Genomic DNA, 9,950 nt, shown 5'->3' with positions numbered 1-9,950 from the left:
AATTGGGTCCTGCCTTCCGGCCGGGACTGACTCCTTTCAACTGCCACCCTTTGCTCCTACTCCTGATCTCCGGGGCCAAGTACCACAAATCTGATGGTCCTTCCCTGTCAAACTCTTGTGCATAGCCCTCGTGTGCCCCTGAGTCTTCTTTCAAGCTAACTGTGCCCAGGTACTTCTGCTGATCCTCATGTGATGTGGCAGTCTTTTCCACTATCAAGGCTGCCTTCCTCCAAATGCTCTGATCTTCAAAATTAAGATCCTCCCCCCCCCCCCGGCTAAAATGCACCCAAACCTTAAGGCTGACACTGACAGAGAAATAATAAAAATGGGGATATGGGCTAGGTGGGTGGAGAACACTGACTTAAATACAGAGAGGCTGTGGTGGAATATCTGGACCCTAAGGGAGACAGTGTGGGGTGGGGGTGCAGCAGACAGGAAGATTCACCTTCATGAGTTCAAATCTGACACTTAATGGCTGTGTGACCCTGGGCAATTCATTTACCCTGTTTGCCTCACTTTCCTCATCTGTAAAATGAGCTGGAGAAGGAAATGGCAGACTATCTCTGCAGAGGTATTGGAACCCCTAAATGGGATTAAGAAGAGTCAGATAAGACTGAAAACCAACCAAACCACAACAAAAATAATGGGGGGGGGGGATAGTTATCGAAAAGACTTTGATTTTCCTCCGGGGCATAGGGATCTAAAAGGAAATAAGTAGTAGAGAGGAGGGGGAGGTGCCACAGGAGACACTACTCATTCTTAGGATACACAGCCTGACTTATGTTAGCAAGCTGTCTACATTAGCCAGGTGACTATGAACAAAAAATCATCCATCTGGGGGCAGCTAGGTGGCGCAGTGGATAAAGCACCAGCCCTGGATTCAGGGGGACCTGAGTTCAAATTTGGCCTCAGACACTTGACACTTACTAGCTGTGCGGTCCTGGGCAAGTCACTTAACCCCCATTGCCCCACAAAAAAAAAAAACCAACAACAACAACAAAAAAAAAAAGTCATCCATCTACCTTTATCAGGGATACGTTTTGGCCACTATACCCTAGCAGAGCAAATCTAAGAAGGATAAGAGATGAACACTGCAGCAGAGACTAACTAAGCCCAGCAGAGCCATAAACCAGTGAAGGGGGAAGGGGGAGAGAGGAAAGGGAGCTTTCGAATTTCAGCCATGCTAGTTACCTATGGGACTGTGCGATGCAATTAAACAGAAACATTAAGCACCCACCCTGTAGCAGGCTGGGGACAAGGGATACAGAGATGACACATCGAAAAGACCTTGCCCACAAGAAGCTTACCTTTTACTGGGGAAATGCAATATGTGTACGCGTATCAAGTTCTCCTCCTCCCCCACTCTAGAGCAGTGGCTCCAAATCTCCTCTTCCCTGCTCACGCTTTCCGAGGAACCTCCTCCCTCTCCACACCCCCTCCCTGATGAGGACTTTATAGCATACTTGAACGACAAATAATAAGGCTGTTGGTAAAGGGCTCCCCCCACCTAGGGAAGGAGGGAGAAGAGTCAAGGATGATCCCAAGGTTGCCAACCTGGGTGAAAGATGTCCAGTCAAAGGGAATGATTGGGTCACTGAATGTTGAAGTCCAGAAATAAAGTCCCATTACTTCTGTAGGCCTCAGTTTCCCCATCTGTACAATGTGGCAAATGGACTTTATGATCTCCAAGGGCCCTACCCGATCTAAACTCAGCGATCCTAGATTCCTCGGGCAGGCCCTGCACAATTTGACAAGACTCAGTGTCCTTCCAGACATCTGTCTCTCACCAAGCCGTGTAATTCAAAATTAGTCACACGTCAGGCAAGATTAACAAACAAAACACCTTCCTGAAAACAATCCCATGAAGAAGGGAGTGAAGCAATGATTTTTCACATTTTGCATTCTGTGTTCTAACCTTCCGTCTCCTAAGCTCCCTTTCTCCAACACACAGGGTCTCCCATGAGAGCAGGCAGGCCCCTCACCCTCTCTAGGCTCTGCCCTGGTCCCTCTTCCCTTCCCCCTCTACACAGTTTCATGTAGTGGTCTCATCCGCTTCCATAGACTGAACTACCATCTTTCTGCTGACACTTCTCAAATCTACTGTCCCAACTGCTCTGCTGACCTTCAGTCTCAGATCTCCAACTACCTCTAAGACATCCTGAAGTACACGTCCAGTAGACATCTTAAATCTGACATGTCCAAAACTGAATTCATTCTCTTTCCCCCGAAATCCTCCCTTCTTCCTAACCTCCCTATTACTGTTAACAATCTCAACACCCTCCCAGTCACCCGGGCTCCCCACTGAGGCGTCAGCTTCCCACTCTCACACACACCCCATACCCAATCTGTTTCCTAGTCCTGTTGTTTCTACCTGTATAACATCCCTTGTATATGCCCAGGTCTGGCACTCCCACCACCCTGATACAGGCCCTCAGAACCCTGGACCATTCCAATTAGCCACCTGGTTGGTCTCCCCACCCAGTTCAGCTGATCTTCCTAAAGTCCCCATGCCCACCACCCCCATTCAATCATCTTCAATTATGCTTCCAGGATCAGGTATAAAATCTTCTGCCTTTAAAGACCTCCATAACCTGGCCCATTCCTACCTTTCCCATCTTCTCACTTCTTCTTTTTTTTTTTTTTTTGGTGAGGCAATTGGGGTTAAGTGACTTACCCAGGGTCACACTGCCAGTAAGTGTTAAGTGCCTGAGGCCGGATTTGAACTCAGGTCCTCCTGACTCCAGGGCTTGTGCTCTATCCACTGCTCCATCTAGCTGCCCCGCATCTTCTCACTTCTTATGCCTCCTCATGTACCCTGAAATCCAGTGGCACTGGTCTCCTTGCTGTTCAACACACTGGACTCTCCATCTCCTAACTCTGGAAATTTTCACACGCTGTCCCCCAAACATGGAAGAACTCTGTCCCTCCTCATCTCCAACTTCCCTGGCTTCTTTCAAGTCTCCACTAAAACCCCACCTTCTACTGGAAGTCTTTCCCAATCCTTTTAAACGCCAGTGCCTTCCTTCTTGAGAATTGTTTCCTATTTGTCCCGTCAGAGTGTGGGGGGTGTTCAGGGAAGACTAGCATCTCTGGTAGGAGGGCTTGCCCTGTCCTTTTCAGGACTGCTCATCCACCTTTAGTGTCCATCTTCACTCAGCTCTCACCTGTGGCTCCAAGAAGCACAGCAGCCACATCCTAGGGAACCATCTCAGCAGATGGGCTAAAGTAGGTTGAGGGTAACCCTCGCCCATAGGCGAGCTGGGGGTGTCTACCCTAAGCATGTGAAGGCTCCCTGACAGAATGGGTGGAGAAGAACAATTTGTTCCAAGAGCCACGAAAGCTGGCTGAGAGCTTGGTCAGGCATCGAAGATACCAAGACCATCCACTGTACCCTGGGCCACCTTGACTTCTGTCCTGCCACTGGACTTCGATGACTCTGGAAGTGAGAGTGAGGCTACAAATGTGTGCAGCTCTGCCTCACTTAAATCCAGTTCATGCATAAGTCAAGACATCACCCCATGATGTCATCGGTGATCTTGGAGAATGAAGGGCAAACAACAGTATAACCTGTCTGCAGCTTGTTTGTGCGTCGTTTTGCATGCTGTCTTCCTCATTAAACTGTAAACTACTTGAGAGCAGGGATTTTTTTTTCTTTGTATTCCCAGAACTTGACACAGTATCTGATGCATAGTTGGCACTTAATAAATGCTTGTTGACTGACTAATAGACTGCATTAATTGGCATTCCCTATACCAAGTACATTCCAATTTCACAACTGAGGAAACTGAGGCCCTAAAGGGAAAAAGAACCCAGTCCTGCATAGCTAACCATTGTCAAAGAGCTGGGATTTGAACCTATCTCCTGTTTTCACATGCAGTGGTATTTCCTTCATGCTGGCCTGCCTTCGCCTGGGCAGGATGGAACCCATGCTGGAAACCCAGTAAGAGGAAGATAGCCATACCTAGAGCAAAACAGGAGAAGGCAGAAAGGGAGGCTGAGGAACACCAGATATCAAAAGCAAACATGAAGGTGGAAATCCATGAACTCAGTTTTCTCCTAAGTCATATGGCAAAAGGATAGCCCCAGTGATCCGTCCTGTGGGTCCTTCCAGCTCTCAGTCCTAGAAAATCAGATCACCACTCAGTTCTGCAAGGAGGCTCCAGCCTCAGGGTAGGAGCCATCCCTTCTCCTGTATTGAGCAGTGCATGGGCTTTGTGGCAGCTGTTTCCACATCCCATCCAAGGCTACAGTCCAAGGTCCTGAATAGTTAAGAGGACTTATTTTTAGGTGACCTCTGTTAGGAGGAGAGCTAGGGTCAGCTCCTGATGCTGACCCTGACTTACTGTGGCATTACGCAGATCCCTGACCCTCTGCAGGTATTTTCTATTAAAGTGAATTTGTTAATAACAATTTTGTATTTCATATAGCACTTTAATATTTGTAAAATGTTTTACAAATGTGACCTCACTTGATCCTCACAGCAACCCTGCAAAGTGGGTGCTATTATTATCCCCATTTTACAGATGAAGAAACTAGAAGTTAAGTGACTTACCCAGGGTCAGAAAGCTAGGGAATTTCTGATGAGGATTTGAACTCGGATCTTCCTGACTCCATGTCTAACATTCTAACCACTACACCACCTAGCTGCCTTTAGTTAAATTAAATGATCACAAAAATAAAGAAATAAAAATAAATTAATTAAATGATGACAAGATCATAGAATAAAAATCCCTACAAAAAATACTCATCAAGGGGTTGGTTGTCCAGGCTCTGCTTAGTGGCCTCCAAGGAGAGGAAACCCAGTGCCTTTCTTTTTTTTTAGTGAGGCAACTGGGATTAAGTGACTTGCTCAGGATCACACAGCTAGTAAGTGTCAAGTGTCTGAGGCTGGATTTGAACTCAGGTCCTCCTGACTCCAGGCCAGTGCTCTATCCACTGTGCCACCTAGTTGCCCCTAACCCAGTACCTTTCAAGGCCACCTCTTCTGCTTTTGGACATAGGGACCCCCTAAAGACACTTAAATGTGTCCTTTTTATAACTTCTTGTTGCTCTGGGGTCTATTCTCAAGGCCAAATACAATCTAACTTGCCCCCCAAAAAAACCCAAACAAAACCACTGAATGTTGAATCAAAAGTCATGGATTTACATTAAATTAAAAAAGGTTTTGTACAAACAGAAGCAATGCAGCCAAGATTAGAAGAAAAACAGAAAGCTAAGAAATAATTTTTACAGACCATGTTTCTGATAAAGGCCTCATTTCTAAAATGTATAGAGAACTAAATCAAATTTATAAGAATACAATTCATTCCCCAATTGGGAAATAGTCAAAGGATATGAACAGGCACTTTTCAGATGAAGAAATCAAAGCTATCTATTGCTCTAAATCACTATTGATTAGAGAAGTACAAATTAAAACAACTCTGAGGTACCACCTCACCCCTATCAGATTGGCTAATATGACAAAAAAGGAAAATAATAAATGTTAGAGAAGATGTGGAAAATTTGGGACACTCGTGCATTGTTGGTGGAGTTGTGAACTGATCCAACCATTCTGGAGGGCAATTTGGAACTATGCCCAAAGGGCTATAAAACTGTGCATACCCTTTGATCCAGTAATACCACTACTAGGTCTCTATCCCAAAGAGATCATAAAAAAGGGAAAAGGACCCACAGATACAAAAAATATTTATTAAAAAAAAAAGGTCATGGTTTCAAAAAAAATCAAAACCATCTAATGCCTTCTCCACTACCCTTCTAATACTGAACACAGCTATTCTGACCCATCTCTTCTCCAGACCAAACCCCTCCAACAGCTCCCAACAGCCCTCATATGCATTGTGCACCAGGCCCTCTGCCATCTGAACAGCCCCTAGCTCACAGACATCCCTTCTAAAATGTACATAGAATGCCTAGCGCATAACATATGCTTGTTGGTTTGACTTCCTAAAGTGTAGCTTCCAGAACAGCCCACAGTCCTGCAGACAGGTCTGACCAGAGCAGGGGACAGAAAAGCTACCCACTTAGTGTGGGAATAATAATGGCGCTTCTCTCACAGAGTCATTGTGAGGACCAAATGGGATGTCTGTAAAGTGCCTGGCACATAGTAGGCCTTTGATGAATGAGGACTATAGGGAACTCTGCCTCTCTCAATGTGGCGTTAACTTTATATCTGTCCTGTCACACTGTGGGCTCATCTTGCTATTGGAGTTGGCTAAAAAAAATGTTTCTGTATAAAACAATTTTTCCCATGAATTACTGCATAACCCTAATTCCTCTCCATCTTGTATTTATGTCTTTATTTTGTGTTTACTGAATTCTGGAACCCAAGGATAAGACTTCATCTATCCCTATTCAATTTCATCAGATTAGTTTCAGTCTAATGCTCTCACCTGCAGAGATGTTTGGGGTTCCCCCCACCTCTGGCTTGTTCACCATCCCACCCAGCTGCAAATGTAGAGGATGTTATCGCAAAAAAGAGAAAAAGACCTCTGTACAAAAATATTTCTAGCAACTCTTTTTGTGGTGGCTGAGAATGGGAAATCAAAGGGACGCCCATCCACTGGGGAATGGCTAAACCAGCTGGGGTATAGGATGGGGATGGAATATTATTATGCTCTAAGAAATGACAAGCAGGATGATTTCAGAAAGACCTGGAAAGACTTGTATGAACTGATGTAAAGTGAAGTGAGCAGAACCAAAAGAACATGGTGCACAGAGACAGCAATACTGTTTGATGAAGAACTGTGAATGACTTAATTATTCTCAGCAATACAAAGATCAAAGACAATCTCAAAAGACTAAGGATGAAACATATTATCCACCTCCAAAGAAAGAACTGATATGGATGGAACACAGGCTGAAGCAGGCTATTTTTTTGCTTTATTGCATTTTTTTCTTTTATCTAAATTTTCTTATAAGAAATGACTAATATGGTAATGTTTTGTATAATTGCACATGTGTAACCTATATTTAATTACTTACTGCCTCAGGGAAGGGGGAGGGGAGGGAAGGAAGGTGGAAGGGAATTTGGAACTCAAAACTTTAAATAAAAATGTTTATTATTTTTAAAAAATAAAGAGCATACTATCTCTAACTTTGTCCAAGTAACTGATTTAAAATGTTAACCCACCCAGGGCCAAGTCCATATCCCTGGGACACTCCCCCAGAGGAGACCTTCCAAGTGGACAAAAAAACCTTTAGTAACCATACTCCAAGTCTATCCGTTCCCCCAGTGCTGGATTTATCTACTCATAAATAGTCTTGCCTAGTCCCCATCTCTAAATCTGGAATAGCATGGAATCACTTATCACACACTTGGCTAAAATCTAGGTAAACTGTACAGACAGGCTTCCCCTTACCTACAGATTTAGTAGCCTGTCAAAAAAGAAAATGGATTTAACCAGCCACAACTGCTTCTGCAGAAAGCCAGGCTTACACTTATAATCACTCCCTCCTTTTCCTAGGGGTTTGTTAACCATCTCTTTGATGATCTGCTGGGGAATTTTCCCAGGAATTGAAGTCAAGCTCACTGAACTTATGGTTTTCAGAATCCATTTGAGAAAAGCCGCTAGGTGGGGCAGTGGGTAGAGTGCCGGGCCTGGAGTCAGGAAGACCTGAGTTCAAATCCAGCCTTAGACATTTACTAACTGTGACCCTGGGCAAGTCACTTCACCCTGCTTGCCTCAGTTTCTTCATCTGTAAAATGAGCTGGAGAAGGAAATTGCAAAGTCACTCCAGAATCTTTACCAAAAAAACTCCAAATGGGATCACAGAAAGTCAGAAATGACTGAAAAATGACTGAACATCAACAGTCCTCTGGTGTCTCTCCCTAGTCTTCACAAACTCCCAAAAGTCACAGACAGTGGCTCATCAGTCCCATCAGTCAGTTCTTTCAGCATCTGTGGCTATTGTGTATCTGGACCAAGTGAATTGAAACTGAACTCATCTTCCCCCCCCCAAAAAAAATCCTTCCTTCCTCTTAACTTCCCTCTTATTGTCAACAATACCATTCCCCATCCCCAGTGACCCAGGCTTCCAACCTAGGTGTCAGCCTCCACTTCTCACTCTCTCACACACTCCCCACCTCCAATCTGTTGCCAAGTCCTATTTCCACCTGCATCTGGACCAAGCGATTTGAATCCATCAAGGGCAACTGGGTGATGTCTTATTATCAAGCAATCAACAAAGATGTGGTGTACAGTGAATAGAGTGCAAGGCCTTAAGTCTGATCTTCATGAGTTCGAATCTGACCTCAGACACTTAATAGCTTTGTGACCCTGGGCAAGTCATTTAACCCTGTCTGCCTCAGTTTCCTCATCTGTAAAATGAGCTGGAGAAGGAAATGGCAAGTATCTTTGCCAAATGGGGTCACCAAGAGTCAGACAGGACTGAAATGAAACACCAACAACAACTATGTGCCAGGCATTCTGCTAAGCACCAGGGATACAGAGAGAGACAAAAAGACAGTCCTTTACAATCTAATGGGGGCGGGGGAAGCTAGGTGGAGGAGTGGATAGAGCACCAGCCCTGGAGTCAGGAGGACCTGAGTTCAAATCTGGCCTCAGACACTTAACACGTACTAGCTGTGTGACCCTGGGCAAGTCACTTAACCCCAACTGCCTCACTAAAAAACAAAAAAAAAAACCCAAAACAAACAATCTAATGGGGGAGACAACAAGCAAACAAATATATACAAAGCAAGCTATCTAGAAGATCAATAGAAAGTAACTAACAGAGGAAAGATGCTAGAATGAAGAGGGGTTGGGGAAGGCTTCCAGTCTGCAGCCAGAGCAGAGGAAGGACACTCCAGGCATGCAGACAGCCAGAGAAAATGCCAAGAATAGGCGATGGTCTGGAGAGAGTGTGCCATTGAGAAAGATGTAAGAGGCTGGAAGGATGGGGGGAGGGCAGGTTTGAAGGGCTTTGAATGCCAAACATTTGGTATTTGTTCCTGGGGGCATTAGGGAGCCACTGGAGTTTACTGAGTAGGGGGGTGACTAGGATGTCTTTTTTCATACTGGGTATTTCCGGCCTATTAGCCCCTTTTTTTCTGAGTGTTTTTTTTTTTCCCAACACAAAGGTCATTCTCCTGGACAGAGAAAACAAAGGCAAAATAAGAATTGAGCAAGGTCACTCATCAGACTCTCCCCAGATTACCTCTCCTTATCACAAGTTCTACAATTATAGCACCAGATCCATCCAGAATTTCCCCAGCTCAAACCTCCATGCTTTGAAAGATAAAATGATCACTCCTCAGGCAACTGGTTAGTGTGGTGGATTGTGCACTGGTGCTAGGGACCACAGGAAGGTCTGAGTTCAACTCACTAGCTGTGGGACTCTGGGCAAGTCAGGGACAGAGTCTGTCTGCCTCAGTTTCCTCATCTCATGGTTGTTGTGAGCATCCAATGAGATGCTATGTTTAAGATGCTCTGCAAGTCTCAAAGACGTTTATGAACGTTAGCTTTTAGAGAGGGAGCAGCAGAAGATATCTGCATAGAGGAAGTCCCCCCTGCCTCTGGGATAGGTGCTTTGTAATCTGTTTTCTAAATTCCCCATCTCTTTCCCCTTTTAGTCCAGATGCTTTGTATTATATCCTGGTGACAAAATTACTTCAATTTCTTCTTCCTTTAACTCTGCCCCCAAACGTCCCCACCACACAGCCCCAATCTTTTTCTTGGATTTCCTCCAGTGATCACACCTTCTTAGCATACAATCAATCCCACTCCACCCTTCTTACCTATCCTGTTTCAGGTACTCCCAGCCAGATCTAGAATCTCATCATAGGTTTTGTCACACCAAGGCTCAGTAAAGTCCAATTTGCTTCCTTGCATTAAAGTCTCTAATGCCTCATTTCTTTCTTTCTTTCTTTCTTTTTTTTTTTTGCAGGGCAATGGGGCTTAAGTGACTTGCCCAAGGTCACACAGCTAGTAAGTGTCAACTGTCTGAAGCCG

Source organism: Dromiciops gliroides, chromosome 3 (assembly GCF_019393635.1).
Source record: "Dromiciops gliroides isolate mDroGli1 chromosome 3, mDroGli1.pri, whole genome shotgun sequence".
NCBI classification, from domain to species: domain Eukaryota; kingdom Metazoa; phylum Chordata; class Mammalia; order Microbiotheria; family Microbiotheriidae; genus Dromiciops; species Dromiciops gliroides.
The sequence above is the reverse complement of the archived record's forward strand: the minus strand, read 5'-3'. Positions refer to the sequence as shown.